We start from the raw sequence: 25661 nt of genomic DNA, 5'->3' as shown, positions 1-25661 counted from the left end.
GTGCTTTTTGTAAAGTCTGCAAAAGTAAGGTCTTCTACCTGCGGTTAATAAGCGCTACCGTCTGTTTCTGCAGCGGAACATACTTGTCCGCAGATACTTCCATGCGTAGTGAGGTTATTGTTACTCACCTCAGGGTCGAAATGGCTCTCGGGACGTGTTCCTCACCCACCCGATGAGCCTGCATACCCAGTATAGTGACAGGAAGGCACAGGAACAGAAGTTGTCACCGTCGTTGGACGTTCCTGGACAGTGGGAGAGGAACAGGGCTTGACATGGGCCAAGTCAGAAGCAAAGTTCATCCTTAAGGTGTGTGCAGTTACCATCTGGGGATTCAGGTCCCGTGATGCCGGAAACGCCGGGGGGGCGGGGGGGTGCCTTACGGGTATGTCGGCTCATCGAACCACTGCGGTAATTTGGTGAGGTTTCTCATTCTGATTTTCAGTTTGATACCCAATTTTGTATTTGTACTGCCGTATTCTTTTGCTTTAAGAGGACACCCCCCCACTCCGCTACACACACACACACACACACACACACAGATAGTATCTTCTATATAAACCCGAATCAGCCCCTGCTTTCCCTCGTCCTGAGAATAAAGTCCACTTTCTTCATTCTGACCTGCAACTCGCCACTGCCTTGTTGCTGATGCTCTGTCCTGGACCCCCGCCCCCCTCTGGACCGCCCTCTGTCTGTCCCTCACCCTCTCTGGAATGCTCTTCTCTCTGCACTCTGTGTCTCCCGCCCCCGAAGAACTACCCCGTCCTCTTCCCTGTCCCCGTGGGACTTCGGGGCCCTCTATCCTGCTCCCGAAGGTCTTATACACCCTCCGCCACGCTTCCGGTAGGCTGCCGGCACCTCGGCCCCGCCCCTGGAGGACTTAGGAGCCGCCTCCGGGAAGTCTGACCTTCTGCCGCACTTCCGGGACACTTCCACCCTCCCGGTCCCACCCCAGAGGACTTCCGGGCGACTTCCGCTTGCGGCGGACGCGCCGTCTTGTTCCCGCCCTAGGAGGTCTCACGCAGCCGAGGCCCAACCCCCGAAGGTCTATGCAGCCTGCGCCGCCATCTTGGTCTCACCCAGAAGGTCTTCCGGGTGTTCGGCCTCGCCCCGCTTCCGGGAGTCTTCCGCCACCCTGTCCCCGCCCCCGAAGAACTAGAACTACCGCGTCCCCTTCCCTGCCCCGCACTGGCACTTCGGGGTCCTCTATCCTGCTCCCGAAGGCCTTACACATCCTCCGATAGCGTTCCGGCACCTCGCCCCCGCCCCTGGAGGACTTAGGAGCCGCCTCCGGGAAGTCTGACCTTCCGCCGCACTTCCGGGACACTTCCACCCTCCCGGTCCCACCCCAGAGGACTTCCGGGCGACTTCCGCTTGCGGCGGACCCGCCATCTTGTTCCCGCCCTAGAAGGTCTGACGCAGCCGAGGCCCAACCCCCGAAGGTCCACGCAGCCTGCCCCGCCATCTTGGTCCCACCCCGAAGGTCTTCCGGGTGTTCGGCCTCGCCCCGCTTCCGGGAGTCTTCCGCCACCCTGTCCCCGCCCCCGGAGAACTGCCGCGTCCCATTCCCTGCCCCACCCCCGCCCCGGGACTTCGGGGTCCTCTATCCTGCTCCCGAAGGTCTTACACATCCTCCGATAGAGTTCCGGCACCTCGCCCCCGCCCCTGGAGGACTTAGGAGCCGCTTCCGGGAAGTCTGACCTTCCGCCGCTCTTCCGGGACACTTCCGCCCTCCCGGTCCGACCCCAGAGGACTTCCGGGCGACTTCCGCTTGCGGCGGACCCGCCATCTTGTTCCCGCCCTAGAAGGTCTGACGCAGCCGAGGCCCAACCCCCGAAGGTCCACGTAGCCTGCCCCGCCATCTTGGTCCCACCCCGAAGGTCTTCCGGGTGTTCGGCCTCGCCTCGCTTCCGGGAGTCTTCCGCCACCCTGTCCCCGCCCCCGGAGAACTGCCGCGTCCCCTTCCCGGCCTCCCCCCCCCGGGACTTCGGGGTCCTCTGTCCCGCTCCCGAAGGTCTTACACGTCCTCCGCAATTCTATGGAGAGGTTTACGGTATCAAATTACAATAGTAAACTCAACATTTACTTAATCTGATGGTGCTCAGACTTTTTTAGAAAGTGCAAATCATCACCTCTCGATTCAGACGCCAGGCTCTGGGATTGCCAAGAAGCCACTTAAGTCCACTGAACTCAACGCGCTTCACCTGCTCCTGTGCGCTCCAGAGGAACTCTTCCATCAACCTGTCAGTGTGCTTGCCGGCTGTGGCTCCCCGTCTGTCTCAGTGCTGCCCTCCTGTGGGGAACTCTGGGAATTACAGCTAAGGGAAGCTCACCGAGTCCATTGTACGGATAGGGCTAGATGGCTAGGCTCAGGGTTGATAGGTTTAGCGTTAATGAGCCTAGGGTTAACAGGCTTCTATCTTTAATAGACTCAGCCTTCCTGGATGGAGCTTCAGAAGAGCTAACAGATTTCGTATGTACCCCATCATCAGGCCCAGTGCTCTTTCGGGGTGGCTGTAGGAACCCCGAAAGCGAGGAGTAAGGCCAGCGGGAGACTGTGCAGAGCGCACGTCTGTCCCAGCACACTAAGTGTGAGTAGTCGTAGCGGGGGTAAAAAGAAAAAGAATGGCAAACTACCTAGATACTACCTGACTTAGTGAGATAATATAGCTTATTTAATTTTTTCTGCACAACAGTGAGGCAGCAAAGCAGAAGTTATTCTTTCTTATTAATTTTCTAGAATTAAAAAATTCAAACATACATAAAATATTCAAATATAATGACTTGAAGAGTTCTTGCCATACACTTTTAACAATTATTGACATTGTGCCAATAGATATCCATATTGATGTAGGTTAGGATATTGTGGCATGTGCAGGTTCACAGCTAAACGAGTGGTGGTGCCAAGTATTCAAAATAAGGTTTTCAGCTTTGCAGTCCTTCGTCCTTCCTTAATCACCAAATTTTTTTAGGTAAATCATTCTTCTAACTCCCCAAATTTGAGACAGTACTAGAGAAATGATATTCAAAGTTAAAATTGAATTTGTACAGCCAAAACTTAAGTCTCTCAGAGTGTTAATGTCATGTTTCTTATTTATACCTTTTATGTATCCAGTTTACTTTGTCTCCTGTTATTGGCAATTTTTTGGTCTTGTTTTAAATTGTTGTTCTTTTACAGTTGTCCCAGTTTTTCTCCCGTGTTGTTTGTATTTTTAACTATCGACCCAATACCTTCCTATTTTTGTTCTTATACTGTTTTTAGTGTGCGTCACTGCTTGAACCCCTTCACTTTTTTTTTTTTTTGAAATATGTCATCTGTGTGCTATTAGTAGGTTGCTCTTCTAATTATCATTATTAGCTTTAAAGGGTGTAGACTCTGGGAAAGCTTCTTATTGAACTGTCATTGTACTGTGCAGAGAGTGCCCAGTTCCACAGACAAGCTCTTCCCTCGTATTTTGCAAGGTTCCGTTCCTCGGGTGATCTGTACGGAAACGACCTTTAGTGGCCCTCCGGGAGGTTTCAGGCAGAATCAGTAGCTCTGCAGGCAGTGACTGCTTTTGTTGCAGTATTTCTGTGTATTTGTGTCTTTGGAGGTCTATCGGTTACCATTACTCTAGTAGTCATTTGTGGAATAATCAGAATGACCCCGTGCTGGCACTTCCATGCACAGTTTTATTTCATCCTCACCGTGGTCAGTTTTACAGAAGGCAAAACTGATATGCAGAGAAGGAGGTAACTTGCTTTCAGGTCAGACAGCAGGTGTTAGAGGCTGGAAGGAACCCAAGCCGTCCACCTGAAAATCCTGTGTTCTTAACCAGCGTGCTGTTATCCCCTCTCTTCATACTCAAATCTGAGTAAGACTAGGTCTCCAATTTTAAGAAGCGCAGGCTAATGCCTCATCGTCCTTAATAGCAAATTTCTGCAACTAGGTGAAAGTTGTTTCGCGACCGACGATGAAACTCCGAATATTGGAAAGAAAAGGGAATTGTCAGATGGCATGGACTCATGTATTCATTCGTGTATGCATTCAACAAAGTGAGCACCTACTATGTACTTCGTATATCTTTGTATATTAAAATCATGTATGTCTGGCTGGTGTGGCTCCGTGGGTTGAGTGAACTAAAGGGTTGCTGGTTCGATTCCCAGTCAGGTCACAGGCCTGGGTTGCAGGCCAGGTCCCCAGTCAGTGTGGGTGCATGAGAAGTGACCACACACTGATGTTTCTCCCCCTCTGTTTCTCCCCACTTCCCCTCTAAAAATACATCAATAAAATCTTTTCTAAAAACATGGAAATTAAAGCACGTTTATTTTACATCTACCGTTGATACGTTTTTTGAAATGTTGTGTCAAGCAACCCCCTAACTGGTCATTTAAAGGCTTCTGTTACTCGGAAGTTAAATAAGTCTGTACTAAGTACCGAGTGCTTCTTAGGGAACTCTGCCTATTTCCATGAGAGTCCTCTGATTTAACCTAAAAACATACCTGAACTGGAGTGTTCCTTATTGATCACAAAGAATTGTATTAATATTTCATCTTTAAAGTACTATTAATAATAGCCTAACTAATAGTTTGGTTCACTAATGATGACGAACTTTTAAAAGTTATTTGTAGGAGAGAAGCCAGTACGCTAACTTTTAAAAATTTGTTAGACAGGATTAGCTGAACCGTTCTTTATTGCAAAACATGAAGATAGCTTGTTTAAGGATTTATTTCGGGGCGACGAAAGATGGGTTCGTCCTGTGGAACACCCACGAATGACAAGATAAAAATCCAGTTTGGCCTCGCCATATCTCAGTTAGTGGGTGTGGTAGGTGTGCATGTCATTCTGTATTCAATGCCATCCTCCTCTGTAGGTCAAATCGCTCGGGGGCCGTCCGCTAAGCTATTTATTCTTCTGTCCTCTCCGCGACTATAGGGACGCCCGGCGGCGGCGTCACTCTAGGGACGCAGAGTGTACGTACAAGCTTTACGAAGCTGCCGTTCTAGCTGTGGCCTCGGTATTTTTTTCTACGTAGCAGCTTCACAGAGATTCAAGCCTGTGCCTCGGCTCCTTGGGTGTTGGTAAGCTTGGAGAGGAATACACTGGGAAGGAGGACAGGGCGTGTCGGGGTCTGAATAGGATGGTCTGGAAAGGTGTCCCTGAGAAGCGGCCGGCCGTGGGACTACCCCGGGGAGGGTGTGTCAGGCCGGGGGAACTGTCGCGAGTGCAAAGGCCCCGAGGCTGGCGTGTGCCGGTGTGTTTGCGGAGCAGCGAGGAGGCCCGTGTGGCTAGAGGCGAGTGACCCCTGGGGAGGAGTGCAGGAGATGGGGTCAGAGAGGCAGTGGCAGGCTGGCCACTCGGAGATTTTGGCTTTGACAAAGATTTTGGCATCAGAACCTGGCGGCGGCTGGAACGCCCACCCGGACTTTTGACGTACGCAAATGAACTGCATGCAAATGAACCTAGTCCCAGCATCTCCCAGAGGAAATAAAAATGGACTTGGCTCCTTCTCAGAAGAAATGTTGATGGACTTAGCATGATACATGACCGGCCTGGCGGAGAGAAAAGCAGGGCGATATAAATAGCCTGCTGAATGTGTCGCCGCGTAAACTCGCTGTAAGTGAAATGTACTGTTTGGAAAGATGTGGAGGGAGGTCTTGCACCACCCCCGTCCCGCTTCCGATAGGCCGCCGGCACCTGGTCCCCGCCCCCGGAGGGCTTAGAAGCCGCCTCCGGGGAGGTCTGGCCTTCCGCTGCACTTCCGCCACGCTTCCGCCACTTTGGTCCCACCCCAAAGGACTTCCCGGTGTTCGGCCTCGCCCCGCTTCCGGGAGTCTTCCGCCACCTTGTCTCCGCCCCCGAAGGGCTTCCTTGTCCTCGGCCCCGCCGCCCCGGAGGACTTCCGTATCTTCGGCCCGTTCTCCCCGCCCCATTCCCCCCCACCCCGCGAGATCGTTCTGCGCACGCGCGTGGGCCACATGGGCAGCGGACACTCGGTGGGGCGATAGTGGGTTCTTCCTGTGGCGTGAGGCCCTTCGTGTAGCCCTCGATTCTAGTTTTTCTTCTCCGGTTAGTACCTGCCTTTCGGGCGCCGCGGGGGTGCCGGCTGCGCCGGCGTGGGGCATGGGGATGAGGACTCTCCGGCGGCCTGGTCGCAGGTCACCGCCTCCCAAAGTGCCAGGCAGGCCCCGAGGCCCCGGCCCACCTTTAAGAAATCTCGTCTGGGCGCGCCGGTCCTGCGGCCTTCGTCTGGTGTTCCGCTATTTGGGAAATGTGCTCTGGGGCCGAGGTCGCCCCACGCCCCTACCCCCAACCCCCCGCCTCCTTCCGCATGCAGGACCCCAGCCCTCCCGGGAGAAGCCTCTGCCCCTCTTCACGTGTCCGTCCTCCTGGACTCCGTGGTCGGGATACTGGCTTAGCTTTCGAGCGGCTGCGATTCTTTTTTTTTTTTTGAGCTTCGGCCGTTTGTCTCTTGGCCGTGAGGCGTCTGACTCAGTGTTTTCTGCTGAAGCTTCCTGCTCCGCCTGGACGCCCTGTTCTTTCTCCTTCCCCAGTTCTTCCTCTTGGACCTGCAGGGTCTCATCCCTCTTTCTGCCTCTACCGTGTCTCATTTGGGCTCCTTTTCTGCGTTGGTTTTTTTCCAAAAAAGGGCTTTTTCGATTTTCCCCTCCAGCCCCGGTGCCTCGGTCTCCACCTGTGTCAAATCGTGTTTGCGTCCCTCACCTCGGCCAAAGAAGGGGGTGGACGGAACGGTTTTAAGCCGTGGAAATGCTTTTTCAGTTGTAACTTTCGTTTTAGTAAGGATCTTACCTTACTTTCTTTTGACAGGAGCCGTAAAGTTCAGAACACACGGTAAGTTCCGCACACGTCCGTAAGCTATCGCCTGACAAAGGGTCTGGTACTCAGCTTACAGACCTGCGTGAGAAAATGGGAGTGGGAAGAAATGATCGGTTCCCTGCTACACACTGGACTCTGGGTGCCAGGATGTGTTTTATGCAGGAGTTACTTTCAGTGGACGGGAGTCATGGGTATATATTTTCCTTTGCGGTCTCGAAGCTATGACTCCAGGACCACTATATTTTCTCCAGGAGGCAAAATAGGAATTGTAGAATCTGTCTCAAAAGTATTTTTAAGTGCTTGACTTTTGGGGGGGTGGGGGTGGGGGGGCGGAAGTCAAGACACTTTTTGTATAGTTCATGCTCTCTTGTGTTTTGATGTCATTATGGTCACCAGGTCGATCACGCGCAGCACGAGAGAACGAGAGAGGGACTCGAGGGTAGAGCCTGTCAGGGTTCCCGCTGACTCTCTTGGCCCAGTGGTCCAAGCACCCAGAAGGGAGTCTCGGTTTCTCACCGCTTGTGTTTTGCAGGTCGCTTGTACCAGGTTGAATACGCCATGGAGGCCATCGGACGTGCGGGCACCTGTCCGGGAACTTTAGCGAACGACGGTGTTTGGCTTGCAGCAGAGCGACGCAACATCCACAAGCTGCTTGATGAAGTTGTTGTCCCTGAAAAAATTTATAAGCTCGATGATGAGTAAGTGAGCTCACAGGGGGGAGAGGGTTTCAATATCTCATGTGCTCACATACGTAGGATCTCACGTATTTCGGGAGGGTTGGCCCGTGTGCCGTAGTAAACTTGAAGCGAACGCTTGTTATTGTGCCTTTACTGGTGGACACTTTTGATTCTTATTTGAAACTTCCTTGAGGCTTAGGACGATGCGTTATTATTTTGACGTGCAGGGCCAAGCCCTAGGTGGAGAAACTATTCTATACCGTTCGGAGTACAGGCGTGGTAGGTGTGCAGATCTGGGTTAAGTCTGTGTGGCCTCGCACCCGTTGCTTTCCTTCTCTGGGCTTCGGTGCCGCCTCGAGTGGTGGTGGCCGTTTAATGAACTAGAGTAAAACGAGTGAAATACACTAGCGCAGGGTCTGACACGTGGCAGGCTCCCCGAGTGTTCAGAACGGCTACTCGGGAATTGTGTGGAAGTGTCCCGAATCCTACCCCTGGAGGTCTGGGAACAGTTTAGATGAGCCCCGTCAGTTTCGCGTCGTTGGGCGTGCGGGACTCCTAGCCTGCGGGGCACTGGGTTTGCCTGTCAGAGACTTCCCCCCTGAGTGGGGGACGAGGCGGGTGCCGGTTCTAGGGCCTTTGGATGCGTGTCCAAGGAAGCGTCATCCCTCCAGAGTCACCGCCGGGCCACGGGCCGCTCGGCAGCCGGCAGGCTTGCGGAGGTGTAGTGACAGCAGGTGACAGAGGGTGCCAGCTCTAGGGGAGCCGGCGCAGCCCTCGGGGAGCGGCAGCAAAGAAAGGAAAGGCGCCTTTCCTGGGAGCCTAGCCCCTGAGCCCCCTCCCTCCGCCCCGGCCAGCCAGGCCTTTGGAGGTGAGAATACCGATGACCCAGGAGTGGGGGTAGTTTTTCTTCCCCTCTGGCAAAACCTCTGTCTTGCTTCTGGACCCTCTCGGGACTTGCTTTAGCTTCCTAGTGCTCCTTCTCTCGCCCTGTTCGGCGTCGTGGCGCTGAATACGCCTATCGAAGAACTGGAGGGGGCGCTGTGCATCTTTCATGTCATAAACGACGTCAGGTTTGTCCCGCAAAGATAAACCTTCTGTAGTTTCTGTCTGTTCAGAAGAAAACCAGAGCATTGACGCGAGCATGGTAAACTTATCATGGAACTTGGGGCTTTGCAAATACTTCTTAAAGGCCCTCTCAGACACCTGCTCTGCTTACAGACACATGAATACATTTTTTTTTTCTTCCTCCAGGGGCATGGCTTGCACCGTGGCCGGCGTAACTTCTGACGCTAACATTCTGACCAACGAACTGAGGCTCATTGCCCAAAGGTATGGTCAGAGAGAGTGTGACTGACGATCTATAATTCAGTTTGCTTGATATCTCTAAGGAGAACTCGTTTTTGCCAAGATGAGAGTCATCGCAGATTTATTAATTGAAAATTGCTTCTTTTTTCTAACCCGAACTTATAAAATGCTATGGTCATAAGATTGTTAGGATGTTGACATTCCCCTGCTCCCCTTTCAAATGACAGGTGACTGTCAATGTCCCCCCATGGCGCAGGTTTATGTCCAGAATATGTTTTGCTTAGATTTTTGTGTCTTAGGAAAAAATGATGACTATGCCAGTGTTTTCATCCTAGGTATTTATTTATTACAGTATCGGGAGCCAATTCCTCGTGAGCAGTTGGTGACAGCGCTCTGTGATATCAAACAAGCGTACGCGCAGTTTGGAGGTAGGAAATCTGGGGCATATTTATTCCAGAAAGGGGAAACATTTTCTAGGTAATAATTTTTTTATGAGATGGTAAAAAGAAATTGAAAAGTAAGTGAAAAACTTTTTGTACATTTGCGCTTCGTGGTTTCTGCGATATGTATTATCATATGTTTTATTAACAGACCATCGAGAGGCAGAAATAGCCTTTTTAAATCTGGAAACCGATTGCTTTTCTTACCTAATAATTAAACTCAGCACGGAGTAGCGGCCCTCCGGGTCTTAACTCCGTCTCCTGGCTGTGCCCATCTCCCGGAAGCAAGTGGACGTTTTGGTGGGCCTTAGTCTGTGGTGGCCAGAACAGAGCCACTTACGAATGCTCAGCTTCACAAGAAAGGTGCTTCAGCTACGTTCGGGGAGCTCGAGTGACTGTACCGATACTGCCTTTGGGCGGCTGATGTGCTTGACGGTCCTCTTTTCTTGGTTAAAGGGAAAAACGTGCCTTTGGCGTCTCGCTGCTGTCCATTGGCTGGGATAAGCGTTACGGCTTTCAGCTCTATCGGAGCGACCCAAGCGGAAATTACGGGGGATGGAAGGCCGCACGCATTGGCAATAACGGCGCCGTGAGTATTTCTGTGTTGCTGTAAAACCTAGCGATAGGTACCTAACGTGATTTTGCAACGGCGATGAATGTAAACGGTATTTTAAGGTAGCTGCAACAACTTTAGCACCTGTGATTGCTATAACGCAGCCGTGCGTGTGTGTGTTTGCCCCCAGTGGAAATTGCCACGCCGACCAGAGAGAATGGAAAGACGGTCATCGGAGTCCTCGGACAGAAGGAACTGGAACAGCTGATCAGAAGACACGAGGAAGAAGAAGCTAAGGCTGAGCGTGAGAAGAAAGAAAAAGAACAAAAAGAAAAGGATACATGGAAGACAGAATTGGGGGTCTTATAAATCTTTTGAGCCCCATTTCAGCCGCCCTCTTCCACAGTGAGCACGTGTTGGCTTTTGAACCCGGACGGTGGGAAAGAGGGATGGTAGCCTCTGATCGGGGCCTCGCCTTTCTGTAAGTTGAGCGGTGACTGCTCTTCATGGGCCTTTCTACCCCCCTCCCCCCTTTTCTTGGAATAAAACTCGGTAAGAATGGAAACGGTGAAGGAGAATTGTCTGTAGCAGTCACTGTTGTTCACCGGGGTTAGTGGGTCTGTGATCCTTCATGCTTCAGTGTCCTGGGGCAGCCCTGGAGGTGCCGGGACACAAGAGGCTAAAGTTGGTGGGTGCGAGTGTCATAAGCAGGGAAAGATGGGACTTGTGCCCTGAAGGCCTCCCTTGCTGTGTCCCTACTGTCTTGGAGAACCCGTGGCCCTCGGCCTCTGTGGGAATCACATTCTTGTACCTGTTGCCAGCCATCGACATCGATGGCTCTTCCTAGGACCGGAAGTGTGTGCGTGCACATGTATACACACACGCGTTCACGCAAACCGCTCCGAAAACACGTGAAAGGCCCGTTTACAGTGCAAGCCCTGCACCCGCTACAGTAATCGGTCATCAGTGCTTCTGAGCACCTCTGGATCCCTCAGATCCCATTTCCCTCTCCCCCTCTACTCCCGAGAGAGAACTCGAGTTTACCTTTCCCCTTACCTACAATGCGTTTGTCTGTTCCTCTGACCCAGGTGGCACATCCCTCAGGGTAGCCGGGTGTGCCCTCTCTCCGTCTCCAGCGCTTGGTTTAAGAACGACCGTGGGCTGAGCCGACCCAGACCAGACGGGCGGGGGGATGACAGCTGCGGACGCCGCAGCAGGCCCACGGCGGGCGCGTGGCAGGTCCTGTGCAGGAGAGATTATGGCCACAGAGGAAAAGGGGCCGCAGACGAGAGCAGTCGGTCTTGGCTGAGGCGGGGCGGTGGGTGGGGGGTGGGGGGCCCTGGTCTCAGCCCAGGAAGGCTCCAGGGCCACCGCCGCAGTGCCGGCCTCCCACACTTGTCCCCTCCAGCTCTCCTCAGAGCACATTGAACCCTTCCGTCGGTTCCCCATGCGAGACTTTCAAAGATCTGCTGCGAAGTGAGCGAAGCTTAAGCTTCAGGACCCCTCGCTTCCGAGGCCTGGGAAGGGACCCTCACAATGTGTTCCGTGCTCGTGCTTTTTGTAAAGTCTGCAAAAGTAAGGTCTTCTACCTGCGGTTAATAAGCGCTACCGTCTGTTTCTGCAGCGGAACATACTTGTCCGCAGATACTTCCATGCGTAGTGAGGTTATTGTTACTCACCTCAGGGTCGAAATGGCTCTCGGGACGTGTTCCTCACCCACCCGATGAGCCTGCATACCCAGTATAGTGACAGGAAGGCACAGGAACAGAAGTTGTCACCGTCGTTGGACGTTCCTGGACAGTGGGAGAGGAACAGGGCTTGACATGGGCCAAGTCAGAAGCAAAGTTCATCCTTAAGGTGTGTGCAGTTACCATCTGGGGATTCAGGTCCCGTGATGCCGGAAACGCCGGGGGGGCGGGGGGGTGCCTTACGGGTATGTCGGCTCATCGAACCACTGCGGTAATTTGGTGAGGTTTCTCATTCTGATTTTCAGTTTGATACCCAATTTTGTATTTGTACTGCCGTATTCTTTTGCTTTAAGAGGACACCCCCCCCACTCCGCTACACACACACACACACACACACACACAGATAGTATCTTCTATATAAACCCGAATCAGCCCCTGCTTTCCCTCGTCCTGAGAATAAAGTCCACTTTCTTCATTCTGACCTGCAACTCGCCACTGCCTTGTTGCTGATGCTCTGTCCTGGACCCCCGCCCCCCTCTGGACCGCCCTCTGTCTGTCCCTCACCCTCTCTGGAATGCTCTTCTCTCTGCACTCTGTGTCTCCCGCCCCCGAAGAACTACCCCGTCCTCTTCCCTGTCCCCGTGGGACTTCGGGGCCCTCTATCCTGCTCCCGAAGGTCTTATACACCCTCCGCCACGCTTCCGGTAGGCTGCCGGCACCTCGGCCCCGCCCCTGGAGGACTTAGGAGCCGCCTCCGGGAAGTCTGACCTTCTGCCGCACTTCCGGGACACTTCCACCCTCCCGGTCCCACCCCAGAGGACTTCCGGGCGACTTCCGCTTGCGGCGGACGCGCCGTCTTGTTCCCGCCCTAGGAGGTCTCACGCAGCCGAGGCCCAACCCCCGAAGGTCTATGCAGCCTGCGCCGCCATCTTGGTCTCACCCAGAAGGTCTTCCGGGTGTTCGGCCTCGCCCCGCTTCCGGGAGTCTTCCGCCACCCTGTCCCCGCCCCCGAAGAACTAGAACTACCGCGTCCCCTTCCCTGCCCCGCACTGGCACTTCGGGGTCCTCTATCCTGCTCCCGAAGGCCTTACACATCCTCCGATAGCGTTCCGGCACCTCGCCCCCGCCCCTGGAGGACTTAGGAGCCGCCTCCGGGAAGTCTGACCTTCCGCCGCACTTCCGGGACACTTCCACCCTCCCGGTCCCACCCCAGAGGACTTCCGGGCGACTTCCGCTTGCGGCGGACCCGCCATCTTGTTCCCGCCCTAGAAGGTCTGACGCAGCCGAGGCCCAACCCCCGAAGGTCCACGCAGCCTGCCCCGCCATCTTGGTCCCACCCCGAAGGTCTTCCGGGTGTTCGGCCTCGCCCCGCTTCCGGGAGTCTTCCGCCACCCTGTCCCCGCCCCCGGAGAACTGCCGCGTCCCATTCCCTGCCCCACCCCCGCCCCGGGACTTCGGGGTCCTCTATCCTGCTCCCGAAGGTCTTACACATCCTCCGATAGAGTTCCGGCACCTCGCCCCCGCCCCTGGAGGACTTAGGAGCCGCTTCCGGGAAGTCTGACCTTCCGCCGCTCTTCCGGGACACTTCCGCCCTCCCGGTCCGACCCCAGAGGACTTCCGGGCGACTTCCGCTTGCGGCGGACCCGCCATCTTGTTCCCGCCCTAGAAGGTCTGACGCAGCCGAGGCCCAACCCCCGAAGGTCCACGTAGCCTGCCCCGCCATCTTGGTCCCACCCCGAAGGTCTTCCGGGTGTTCGGCCTCGCCTCGCTTCCGGGAGTCTTCCGCCACCCTGTCCCCGCCCCCGGAGAACTGCCGCGTCCCCTTCCCGGCCTCCCCCCCCCGGGACTTCGGGGTCCTCTGTCCCGCTCCCGAAGGTCTTACACGTCCTCCGCAATTCTATGGAGAGGTTTACGGTAACAAATTACAATAGTAAACTCAACATTTACTTAATCTGATGGTGCTCAGACTTTTTTAGAAAGTGCAAATCATCACCTCTCGATTCAGACGCCAGGCTCTGGGATTGCCAAGAAGCCACTTAAGTCCACTGAACTCAACGCGCTTCACCTGCTCCTGTGCGCTCCAGAGGAACTCTTCCATCAACCTGTCAGTGTGCTTGCCGGCTGTGGCTCCCCGTCTGTCTCAGTGCTGCCCTCCTGTGGGGAACTCTGGGAATTACAGCTAAGGGAAGCTCACCGAGTCCATTGTACGGATAGGGCTAGATGGCTAGGCTCAGGGTTGATAGGTTTAGCGTTAATGAGCCTAGGGTTAACAGGCTTCTATCTTTAATAGACTCAGCCTTCCTGGATGGAGCTTCAGAAGAGCTAACAGATTTCGTATGTACCCCATCATCAGGCCCAGTGCTCTTTCGGGGTGGCTGTAGGAACCCCGAAAGCGAGGAGTAAGGCCAGCGGGAGACTGTGCAGAGCGCACGTCTGTCCCAGCACACTAAGTGTGAGTAGTCGTAGCGGGGGTAAAAAGAAAAAGAATGGCAAACTACCTAGATACTACCTGACTTAGTGAGATAATATAGCTTATTTAATTTTTTCTGCACAACAGTGAGGCAGCAAAGCAGAAGTTATTCTTTCTTATTAATTTTCTAGAATTAAAAAATTCAAACATACATAAAATATTCAAATATAATGACTTGAAGAGTTCTTGCCATACACTTTTAACAATTATTGACATTGTGCCAATAGATATCCATATTGATGTAGGTTAGGATATTGTGGCATGTGCAGGTTCACAGCTAAACGAGTGGTGGTGCCAAGTATTCAAAATAAGGTTTTCAGCTTTGCAGTCCTTCGTCCTTCCTTAATCACCAAATTTTTTTAGGTAAATCATTCTTCTAACTCCCCAAATTTGAGACAGTACTAGAGAAATGATATTCAAAGTTAAAATTGAATTTGTACAGCCAAAACTTAAGTCTCTCAGAGTGTTAATGTCATGTTTCTTATTTATACCTTTTATGTATCCAGTTTACTTTGTCTCCTGTTATTGGCAATTTTTTGGTCTTGTTTTAAATTGTTGTTCTTTTACAGTTGTCCCAGTTTTTCTCCCGTGTTGTTTGTATTTTTAACTATCGACCCAATACCTTCCTATTTTTGTTCTTATACTGTTTTTAGTGTGCGTCACTGCTTGAACCCCTTCACTTTTTTTTTTTTTGAAATATGTCATCTGTGTGCTATTAGTAGGTTGCTCTTCTAATTATCATTATTAGCTTTAAAGGGTGTAGACTCTGGGAAAGCTTCTTATTGAACTGTCATTGTACTGTGCAGAGAGTGCCCAGTTCCACAGACAAGCTCTTCCCTCGTATTTTGCAAGGTTCCGTTCCTCGGGTGATCTGTACGGAAACGACCTTTAGTGGCCCTCCGGGAGGTTTCAGGCAGAATCAGTAGCTCTGCAGGCAGTGACTGCTTTTGTTGCAGTATTTCTGTGTATTTGTGTCTTTGGAGGTCTATCGGTTACCATTACTCTAGTAGTCATTTGTGGAATAATCAGAATGACCCCGTGCTGGCACTTCCATGCACAGTTTTATTTCATCCTCACCGTGGTCAGTTTTACAGAAGGCAAAACTGATATGCAGAGAAGGAGGTAACTTGCTTTCAGGTCAGACAGCAGGTGTTAGAGGCTGGAAGGAACCCAAGCCGTCCACCTGAAAATCCTGTGTTCTTAACCAGCGTGCTGTTATCCCCTCTCTTCATACTCAAATCTGAGTAAGACTAGGTCTCCAATTTTAAGAAGCGCAGGCTAATGCCTCATCATCCTTAATAGCAAATTTCTGCAACTAGGTGAAAGTTGTTTCGCGACCGACGATGAAACTCCGAATATTGGAAAGAAAAGGGAATTGTCAGATGGCATGGACTCATGTATTCATTCGTGTATGCATTCAACAAAGTGAGCACCTACTATGTACTTCGTATATCTTTGTATATTAAAATCATGTATGTCTGGCTGGTGTGGCTCCGTGGGTTGAGTGAACTAAAGGGTTGCTGGTTCGATTCCCAGTCAGGTCACAGGCCTGGGTTGCAGGCCAGGTCCCCAGTCAGTGTGGGTGCATGAGAAGTGACCACACACTGATGTTTCTCCCCCTCTGTTTCTCCCCACTTCCCCTCTAAAAATACATCAATAAAATCTTTTCTAAAAACATGGAAATTAAAGCACGTTTATTTTACATCTACCGTTGATACGTTTTTTGAAATGTTGTGTCAAGCAACCCCCTAACTGGTCATTTAAAGGCTTCTGTTACTCGGAAGTTAAATAAGTCTGTACTAAGTACCGAGTGCTTCTTAGGGAACTCTGCCTATTTCCATGAGAGTCCTCTGATTTAACTTAAAAACATACCTGAACTGGAGTGTTCCTTATTGATCACAAAGAATTGTATTAATATTTCATCTTTAAAGTACTATTAATAATAGCCTAACTAATAGTTTGGTTCACTAATGATGACGAACTTTTAAAAGTTATTTGTAGGAGAGAAGCCAGTACGCTAACTTTTAAAAATTTGTTAGACAGGATTAGCTGAACCGTTCTTTATTGCAAAACATGAAGATAGCTTGTTTAAGGATTTATTTCGGGGCGACGAAAGATGGGTTCGTCCTGTGGAACACCCACGAATGACAAGATAAAAATCCAGTTTGGCCTCGCCATATCTCAGTTAGTGGGTGTGGTAGGTGTGCATGTCATTCTGTATTCAATGCCATCCTCCTCTGTAGGTCAAATCGCTCGGGGGCCGTCCGCTAAGCTATTTATTCTTCTGTCCTCTCCGCGACTATAGGGACGCCCGGCGGCGGCGTCACTCTAGGGACGCAGAGTGTACGTACAAGCTTTACGAAGCTGCCGTTCTAGCTGTGGCCTCGGTATTTTTTTCTACGTAGCAGCTTCACAGAGATTCAAGCCTGTGCCTCGGCTCCTTGGGTGTTGGTAAGCTTGGAGAAGAATACACTGGGAAGGAGGACAGGGCGTGTCGGGGTCTGAATAGGATGGTCTGGAAAGGTGTCCCTGAGAAGCGGCCGGCCGTGGGACTACCCCGGGGAGGGTGTGTCAGGCCGGGGGAACTGTCGCGAGTGCAAAGGCCCCGAGGCTGGCGTGTGCCGGTGTGTTTGCGGAGCAGCGAGGAGGCCCGTGTGGCTAGAGGCGAGTGACCCCTGGGGAGGAGTGCAGGAGATGGGGTCAGAGAGGCAGTGGCAGGCTGGCCACTCGGAGATTTTGGCTTTGACAAAGATTTTGGCATCAGAACCTGGCGGCGGCTGGAACGCCCACCCGGACTTTTGACGTACGCAAATGAACTGCATGCAAATGAACCTAGTCCCAGCATCTCCCAGAGGAAATAAAAATGGACTTGGCTCCTTCTCAGAAGAAATGTTGATGGACTTAGCATGATACATGACCGGCCTGGCGGAGAGAAAAGCAGGGCGATATAAATAGCCTGCTGAATGTGTCGCCGCGTAAACTCGCTGTAAGTGAAATGTACTGTTTGGAAAGATGTGGAGGGAGGTCTTGCACCACCCCCGTCCCGCTTCCGATAGGCCGCCGGCACCTGGTCCCCGCCCCCGGAGGGCTTAGAAGCCGCCTCCGGGGAGGTCTGGCCTTCCGCTGCACTTCCGCCACGCTTCCGCCGCTTTGGTCCCACCCCAAAGGACTTCCCGGTGTTCGGCCTCGCCCCGCTTCCGGGAGTCTTCCGCCACCTTGTCTCCGCCCCCGAAGGGCTTCCTTGTCCTCGGCCCCGCCGCCCCGGAGGACTTCCGTATCTTCGGCCCGTTCTCCCCGCCCCATTCCCCCCCACCCCGCGAGATCGTTCTGCGCACGCGCGTGGGCCACATGGGCAGCGGACACTCGGTGGGGCGATAGTGGGTTCTTCCTGTGGCGTGAGGCCCTTCGTGTAGCCCTCGATTCTAGTTTTTCTTCTCCGGTTAGTACCTGCCTTTCGGGCGCCGCGGGGGTGCCGGCTGCGCCGGCGTGGGGCATGGGGATGAGGACTCTCCGGCGGCCTGGTCGCAGGTCACCGCCTCCCAAAGTGCCAGGCAGGCCCCGAGGCCCCGGCCCACCTTTAAGAAATCTCGTCTGGGCGCGCCGGTCCTGCGGCCTTCGTCTGGTGTTCCGCTATTTGGGAAATGTGCTCTGGGGCCGAGGTCGCCCCACGCCCCTACCCCCAACCCCCCGCCTCCTTCCGCATGCAGGACCCCAGCCCTCCCGGGAGAAGCCTCTGCCCCTCTTCACGTGTCCGTCCTCCTGGACTCCGTGGTCGGGATACTGGCTTAGCTTTCGAGCGGCTGCGATTCTTTTTTTTTTTTTTTTTTTTTTTTTTTTGAGCTTCGGCCGTTTGTCTCTTGGCCGTGAGGCGTCTGACTCAGTGTTTTCTGCTGAAGCTTCCTGCTCCGCCTGGACGCCCTGTTCTTTCTCCTTCCCCAGTTCTTCCTCTTGGACCTGCAGGGTCTCATCCCTCTTTCTGCCTCTACCGTGTCTCATTTGGGCTCCTTTTCTGCGTTGGTTTTTTTCCAAAAAAGGGCTTTTTCGATTTTCCCCTCCAGCCCCGGTGCCTCGGTCTCCACCTGTGTCAAATCGTGTTTGCGTCCCTCACCTCGGCCAAAGAAGGGGGTGGACGGAACGGTTTTAAGCCGTGGAAATGCTTTTTCAGTTGTAACTTTCGTTTTAGTAAGGATCTTACCTTACTTTCTTTTGACAGGAGCCGTAAAGTTCAGAACACACGGTAAGTTCCGCACACGTCCGTAAGCTATCGCCTGACAGAGGGTCTGGTACTCAGCTTACAGACCTGCGTGAGAAAATGGGAGTGGGAAGAAATGATCGGTTCCCTGCTACACACTGGACTCTGGGTGCCAGGATGTGTTTTATGCAGGAGTTACTTTCAGTGGACGGGAGTCATGGGTATATATTTTCCTTTGCGGTCTCGAAGCTATGACTCCAGGACCACTATATTTTCTCCAGGAGGCAAAATAGGAATTGTAGAATCTGTCTCAAAAGTATTTTTAAGTGCTTGACTTTTGGGGGGGTGGGGGTGGGGGGGCGGAAGTCAAGACACTTTTTGTATAGTTCATGCTCTCTTGTGTTTTGATGTCATTATGGTCACCAGGTCGATCACGCGCAGCACGAGAGAACGAGAGAGGGACTCGAGGGTAGAGCCTGTCAGGGTTCCCGCTGACTCTCTTGGCCCAGTGGTCCAAGCACCCAGAAGGGAGTCTCGGTTTCTCACCGCTTGTGTTTTGCAGGTCGCTTGTACCAGGTTGAATACGCCATGGAGGCCATCGGACGTGCGGGCACCTGTCCGGGAACTTTAGCGAACGACGGTGTTTGGCTTGCAGCAGAGCGACGCAACATCCACAAGCTGCTTGATGAAGTTGTTGTCCCTGAAAAAATTTATAAGCTCGATGATGAGTAAGTGAGCTCACAGGGGGGAGAGGGTTTCAATATCTCATGTGCTCACATACGTAGGATCTCACGTATTTCGGGAGGGTTGGCCCGTGTGCCGTAGTAAACTTGAAGCGAACGCTTGTTATTGTGCCTTTACTGGTGGACACTTTTGATTCTTATTTGAAACTTCCTTGAGGCTTAGGACGATGCGTTATTATTTTGACGTGCAGGGCCAAGCCCTAGGTGGAGAAACTATTCTATACCGTTCGGAGTACAGGCGTGGTAGGTGTGCAGATCTGGGTTAAGTCTGTGTGGCCTCGCACCCGTTGCTTTCCTTCTCTGGGCTTCGGTGCCGCCTCGAGTGGTGGTGGCCGTTTAATGAACTAGAGTAAAACGAGTGAAATACACTAGCGCAGGGTCTGACACGTGGCAGGCTCCCCGAGTGTTCAGAACGGCTACTCGGGAATTGTGTGGAAGTGTCCCGAATCCTACCCCTGGAGGTCTGGGAACAGTTTAGATGAGCCCCGTCAGTTTCGCGTCGTTGGGCGTGCGGGACTCCTAGCCTGCGGGGCACTGGGTTTGCCTGTCAGAGACTTCCCCCCTGAGTGGGGGACGAGGCGGGTGCCGGTTCTAGGGCCTTTGGATGCGTGTCCAAGGAAGCGTCATCCCTCCAGAGTCACCGCCGGGCCACGGGCCGCTCGGCAGCCGGCAGGCTTGCGGAGGTGTAGTGACAGCAGGTGACAGAGGGTGCCAGCTCTAGGGGAGCCGGCGCAGCCCTCGGGGAGCGGCAGCAAAGAAAGGAAAGGCGCCTTTCCTGGGAGCCTAGCCCCTGAGCCCCCTCCCTCCGCCCCGGCCAGCCAGGCCTTTGGAGGTGAGAATACCGATGACCCAGGAGTGGGGGTAGTTTTTCTTCCCCTCTGGCAAAACCTCTGTCTTGCTTCTGGACCCTCTCGGGACTTGCTTTAGCTTCCTAGTGCTCCTTCTCTCGCCCTGTTCGGCGTCGTGGCGCTGAATACGCCTATCGAAGAACTGGAGGGGGCGCTGTGCATCTTTCATGTCATAAACGACGTCAGGTTTGTCCCGCAAAGATAAACCTTCTGTAGTTTCTGTCTGTTCAGAAGAAAACCAGAGCATTGACGCGAGCATGGTAAACTTATCATGGAACTTGGGGCTTTGCAAATACTTCTTAAAGGCCCTCTCAGACACCTGCTCTGCTTACAGACACATGAATACATTTTTTTTTTCTTCCTCCAGGGGCATGGCTTGCACCGTGGCCGGCGTAACTTCTGACGCTAACATTCTGACCAACGAACTGAGGCTCATTGCCCAAAGGTATGGTCAGAGAGAGTGTGACTGACGATCTATAATTCAGTTTGCTTGATATCTCTAAGGAGAACTCGTTTTTGCCAAGATGAGAGTCATCGCAGATTTATTAATTGAAAATTGCTTCTTTTTTCTAACCCGAACTTATAAAATGCTATGGTCATAAGATTGTTAGGATGTTGACATTCCCCTGCTCCCCTTTCAAATGACAGGTGACTGTCAATGTCCCCCCATGGCGCAGGTTTATGTCCAGAATATGTTTTGCTTAGATTTTTGTGTCTTAGGAAAAAATGATGACTATGCCAGTGTTTTCATCCTAGGTATTTATTTATTACAGTATCGGGAGCCAATTCCTCGTGAGCAGTTGGTGACAGCGCTCTGTGATATCAAACAAGCGTACGCGCAGTTTGGAGGTAGGAAATCTGGGGCATATTTATTCCAGAAAGGGGAAACATTTTCTAGGTAATAATTTTTTTATGAGATGGTAAAAAGAAATTGAAAAGTAAGTGAAAAACTTTTTGTACATTTGCGCTTCGTGGTTTCTGCGATATGTATTATCATATGTTTTATTAACAGACCATCGAGAGGCAGAAATAGCCTTTTTAAATCTGGAAACCGATTGCTTTTCTTACCTAATAATTAAACTCAGCACGGAGTAGCGGCCCTCCGGGTCTTAACTCCGTCTCCTGGCTGTGCCCATCTCCCGGAAGCAAGTGGACGTTTTGGTGGGCCTTAGTCTGTGGTGGCCAGAACAGAGCCACTTACGAATGCTCAGCTTCACAAGAAAGGTGCTTCAGCTACGTTCGGGGAGCTCGAGTGACTGTACCGATACTGCCTTTGGGCGGCTGATGTGCTTGACGGTCCTCTTTTCTTGGTTAAAGGGAAAAACGTGCCTTTGGCGTCTCGCTGCTGTCCATTGGCTGGGATAAGCGTTACGGCTTTCAGCTCTATCGGAGCGACCCAAGCGGAAATTACGGGGGATGGAAGGCCGCACGCATTGGCAATAACGGCGCCGTGAGTATTTCTGTGTTGCTGTAAAACCTAGCGATAGGTACCTAACGTGATTTTGCAACGGCGATGAATGTAAACGGTATTTTAAGGTAGCTGCAACAACTTTAGCACCTGTGATTGCTATAACGCAGCCGTGCGTGTGTGTGTTTGCCCCCAGTGGAAATTGCCACGCCGACCAGAGAGAATGGAAAGACGGTCATCGGAGTCCTCGGACAGAAGGAACTGGAACAGCTGATCAGAAGACACGAGGAAGAAGAAGCTAAGGCTGAGCGTGAGAAGAAAGAAAAAGAACAAAAAGAAAAGGATACATGGAAGACAGAATTGGGGGTCTTATAAATCTTTTGAGCCCCATTTCAGCCGCCCTCTTCCACAGTGAGCACGTGTTGGCTTTTGAACCCGGACGGTGGGAAAGAGGGATGGTAGCCTCTGATCGGGGCCTCGCCTTTCTGTAAGTTGAGCGGTGACTGCTCTTCATGGGCCTTTCTACCCCCCTCCCCCCTTTTCTTGGAATAAAACTCGGTAAGAATGGAAACGGTGAAGGAGAATTGTCTGTAGCAGTCACTGTTGTTCACCGGGGTTAGTGGGTCTGTGATCCTTCATGCTTCAGTGTCCTGGGGCAGCCCTGGAGGTGCCGGGACACAAGAGGCTAAAGTTGGTGGGTGCGAGTGTCATAAGCAGGGAAAGATGGGACTTGTGCCCTGAAGGCCTCCCTTGCTGTGTCCCTACTGTCTTGGAGAACCCGTGGCCCTCGGCCTCTGTGGGAATCACATTCTTGTACCTGTTGCCAGCCATCGACATCGATGGCTCTTCCTAGGACCGGAAGTGTGTGCGTGCACATGTATACACACACGCGTTCACGCAAACCGCTCCGAAAACACGTGAAAGGCCCGTTTACAGTGCAAGCCCTGCACCCGCTACAGTAATCGGTCATCAGTGCTTCTGAGCACCTCTGGATCCCTCAGATCCCATTTCCCTCTCCCCCTCTACTCCCGAGAGAGAACTCGAGTTTACCTTTCCCCTTACCTACAATGCGTTTGTCTGTTCCTCTGACCCAGGTGGCACATCCCTCAGGGTAGCCGGGTGTGCCCTCTCTCCGTCTCCAGCGCTTGGTTTAAGAACGACCGTGGGCTGAGCCGACCCAGACCAGACGGGCGGGGGGATGACAGCTGCGGACGCCGCAGCAGGCCCACGGCGGGCGCGTGGCAGGTCCTGTGCAGGAGAGATTATGGCCACAGAGGAAAAGGGGCCGCAGACGAGAGCAGTCGGTCTTGGCTGAGGCGGGGCGGTGGGTGGGGGGTGGGGGGCCCTGGTCTCAGCCCAGGAAGGCTCCAGGGCCACCGCCGCAGTGCCGGCCTCCCACACTTGTCCCCTCCAGCTCTCCTCAGAGCACATTGAACCCTTCCGTCGGTTCCCCATGCGAGACTTTCAAAGATCTGCTGCGAAGTGAGCGAAGCTTAAGCTTCAGGACCCCTCGCTTCCGAGGCCTGGGAAGGGACCCTCACAATGTGTTCCGTGCTCGTGCTTTTTGTAAAGTCTGCAAAAGTAAGGTCTTCTACCTGCGGTTAATAAGCGCTACCGTCTGTTTCTGCAGCGGAACATACTTGTCCGCAGATACTTCCATGCGTAGTGAGGTTATTGTTACTCACCTCAGGGTCGAAATGGCTCTCGGGACGTGTTCCTCACCCACCCGATGAGCCTGCATACCCAGTATAGTGACAGGAAGGCACAGGAACAGAAGTTGTCACCGTCGTTGGACGTTCCTGGACAGTGGGAGAGGAACAGGGCTTGACATGGGCCAAGTCAGAAGCAAAGTTCATCCTTAAGGTGTGTGCAGTTACCATCTGGGGATTCAGGTCCCGTGATGCCGGAAACGCCGGGGGGGCGGGGGGGTGCCTTACGGGTATGTCGGCTCATCGAACCACTGCGGTAATTTGGTGAGGTTTCTCATTCTGATTTTCAGTTTGATACCCAATTTTGTATTTGTACTGCCGTATTCTTTTGCTTTAAGAGGACACCCCCCCACTCCGCTACACACACACACACACACACACACACAGATAGTATCTTCTATATAAACCCGAATCAGCCCCTGCTTTCCCTCGTCCTGAGAATAAAGTCCACTTTCTTCATTCTGACCTGCAACTCGCCACTGCCTTGTTGCTGATGCTCTGTCCTGGACCCCCGCCCCCCTCTGGACCGCCCTCTGTCTGTCCCTCACCCTCTCTGGAATGCTCTTCTCTCTGCACTCTGTGTCTCCCGCCCCCGAAGAACTACCCCGTCCTCTTCCCTGTCCCCGTGGGACTTCGGGGCCCTCTATCCTGCTCCCGAAGGTCTTATACACCCTCCGCCACGCTTCCGGTAGGCTGCCGGCACCTCGGCCCCGCCCCTGGAGGACTTAGGAGCCGCCTCCGGGAAGTCTGACCTTCTGCCGCACTTCCGGGACACTTCCACCCTCCCGGTCCCACCCCAGAGGACTTCCGGGCGACTTCCGCTTGCGGCGGACGCGCCGTCTTGTTCCCGCCCTAGGAGGTCTCACGCAGCCGAGGCCCAACCCCCGAAGGTCTATGCAGCCTGCGCCGCCATCTTGGTCTCACCCAGAAGGTCTTCCGGGTGTTCGGCCTCGCCCCGCTTCCGGGAGTCTTCCGCCACCCTGTCCCCGCCCCCGAAGAACTAGAACTACCGCGTCCCCTTCCCTGCCCCGCACTGGCACTTCGGGGTCCTCTATCCTGCTCCCGAAGGCCTTACACATCCTCCGATAGCGTTCCGGCACCTCGCCCCCGCCCCTGGAGGACTTAGGAGCCGCCTCCGGGAAGTCTGACCTTCCGCCGCACTTCCGGGACACTTCCACCCTCCCGGTCCCACCCCAGAGGACTTCCGGGCGACTTCCGCTTGCGGCGGACCCGCCATCTTGTTCCCGCCCTAGAAGGTCTGACGCAGCCGAGGCCCAACCCCCGAAGGTCCACGCAGCCTGCCCCGCCATCTTGGTCCCACCCCGAAGGTCTTCCGGGTGTTCGGCCTCGCCCCGCTTCCGGGAGTCTTCCGCCACCCTGTCCCCGCCCCCGGAGAACTGCCGCGTCCCATTCCCTGCCCCACCCCCGCCCCGGGACTTCGGGGTCCTCTATCCTGCTCCCGAAGGTCTTACACATCCTCCGATAGAGTTCCGGCACCTCGCCCCCGCCCCTGGAGGACTTAGGAGCCGCTTCCGGGAAGTCTGACCTTCCGCCGCTCTTCCGGGACACTTCCGCCCTCCCGGTCCGACCCCAGAGGACTTCCGGGCGACTTCCGCTTGCGGCGGACCCGCCATCTTGTTCCCGCCCTAGAAGGTCTGACGCAGCCGAGGCCCAACCCCCGAAGGTCCACGCAGCCTGCCCCGCCATCTTGGTCCCACCCCGAAGGTCTTCCGGGTGTTCGGCCTCGCCCCGCTTCCGGGAGTCTTCCGCCACCCTGTCCCCGCCCCCGGAGAACTGCCGCGTCCCCTTCCCGGCCTCCCCCCCCCGGGACTTCGGGGTCCTCTGTCCCGCTCCCGAAGGTCTTACACGTCCTCCGCAATTCTATGGAGAGGTTTACGGTATCAAATTACAATAGTAAACTCAACATTTACTTAATCTGATGGTGCTCAGACTTTTTTAGAAAGTGCAAATCATCACCTCTCGATTCAGACGCCAGGCTCTGGGATTGCCAAGAAGCCACTTAAGTCCACTGAACTCAACGCGCTTCACCTGCTCCTGTGCGCTCCAGAGGAACTCTTCCATCAACCTGTCAGTGTGCTTGCCGGCTGTGGCTCCCCGTCTGTCTCAGTGCTGCCCTCCTGTGGGGAACTCTGGGAATTACAGCTAAGGGAAGCTCACCGAGTCCATTGTACGGATAGGGCTAGATGGCTAGGCTCAGGGTTGATAGGTTTAGCGTTAATGAGCCTAGGGTTAACAGGCTTCTATCTTTAATAGACTCAGCCTTCCTGGATGGAGCTTCAGAAGAGCTAACAGATTTCGTATGTACCCCATCATCAGGCCCAGTGCTCTTTCGGGGTGGCTGTAGGAACCCCGAAAGCGAGGAGTAAGGCCAGCGGGAGACTGTGCAGAGCGCACGTCTGTCCCAGCACACTAAGTGTGAGTAGTCGTAGCGGGGGTAAAAAGAAAAAGAATGGCAAACTACCTAGATACTACCTGACTTAGTGAGATAATATAGCTTATTTAATTTTTTCTGCACAACAGTGAGGCAGCAAAGCAGAAGTTATTCTTTCTTATTAATTTTCTAGAATTAAAAAATTCAAACATACATAAAATATTCAAATATAATGACTTGAAGAGTTCTTGCCATACACTTTTAACAATTATTGACATTGTGCCAATAGATATCCATATTGATGTAGGTTAGGATATTGTGGCATGTGCAGGTTCACAGCTAAACGAGTGGTGGTGCCAAGTATTCAAAATAAGGTTTTCAGCTTTGCAGTCCTTCGTCCTTCCTTAATCACCAAATTTTTT

At 53.2% G+C, this 25661-nt stretch overlaps 2 long non-coding RNA genes across 2 annotated transcripts; both read left to right on the top strand.

Annotated features, from left to right (window-relative positions):
• Positions 1-8769: 8769 nt before the first annotated feature.
• On the top strand, positions 8770-10251 carry LOC149992227 (uncharacterized). Its single transcript, XR_016508289.1, has 3 exons — positions 8770-8820; positions 9149-9825; positions 9980-10251. It is a non-coding gene; the product is annotated as an uncharacterized LOC149992227 (long non-coding RNA).
• A 9873-nt stretch (positions 10252-20124) lies between these two features.
• LOC149992226 (uncharacterized) lies at positions 20125-21606 on the top strand. Its single transcript, XR_016508290.1, has 3 exons — positions 20125-20175; positions 20504-21180; positions 21335-21606. It is a non-coding gene; the product is annotated as an uncharacterized LOC149992226 (long non-coding RNA).
• The last annotated feature ends 4055 nt before the right edge of the window (positions 21607-25661 follow it).

This window comes from Furipterus horrens, unplaced genomic scaffold, assembly GCF_987537825.1.
Source record: "Furipterus horrens unplaced genomic scaffold, mFurHor1.1.pri manual_scaffold_15, whole genome shotgun sequence".
Classification (NCBI taxonomy): Eukaryota; Metazoa; Chordata; class Mammalia; order Chiroptera; family Furipteridae; genus Furipterus; species Furipterus horrens.
Note: the sequence above shows the minus strand (reverse complement) of the source record. Positions and strands in the feature narration are given on the sequence as shown.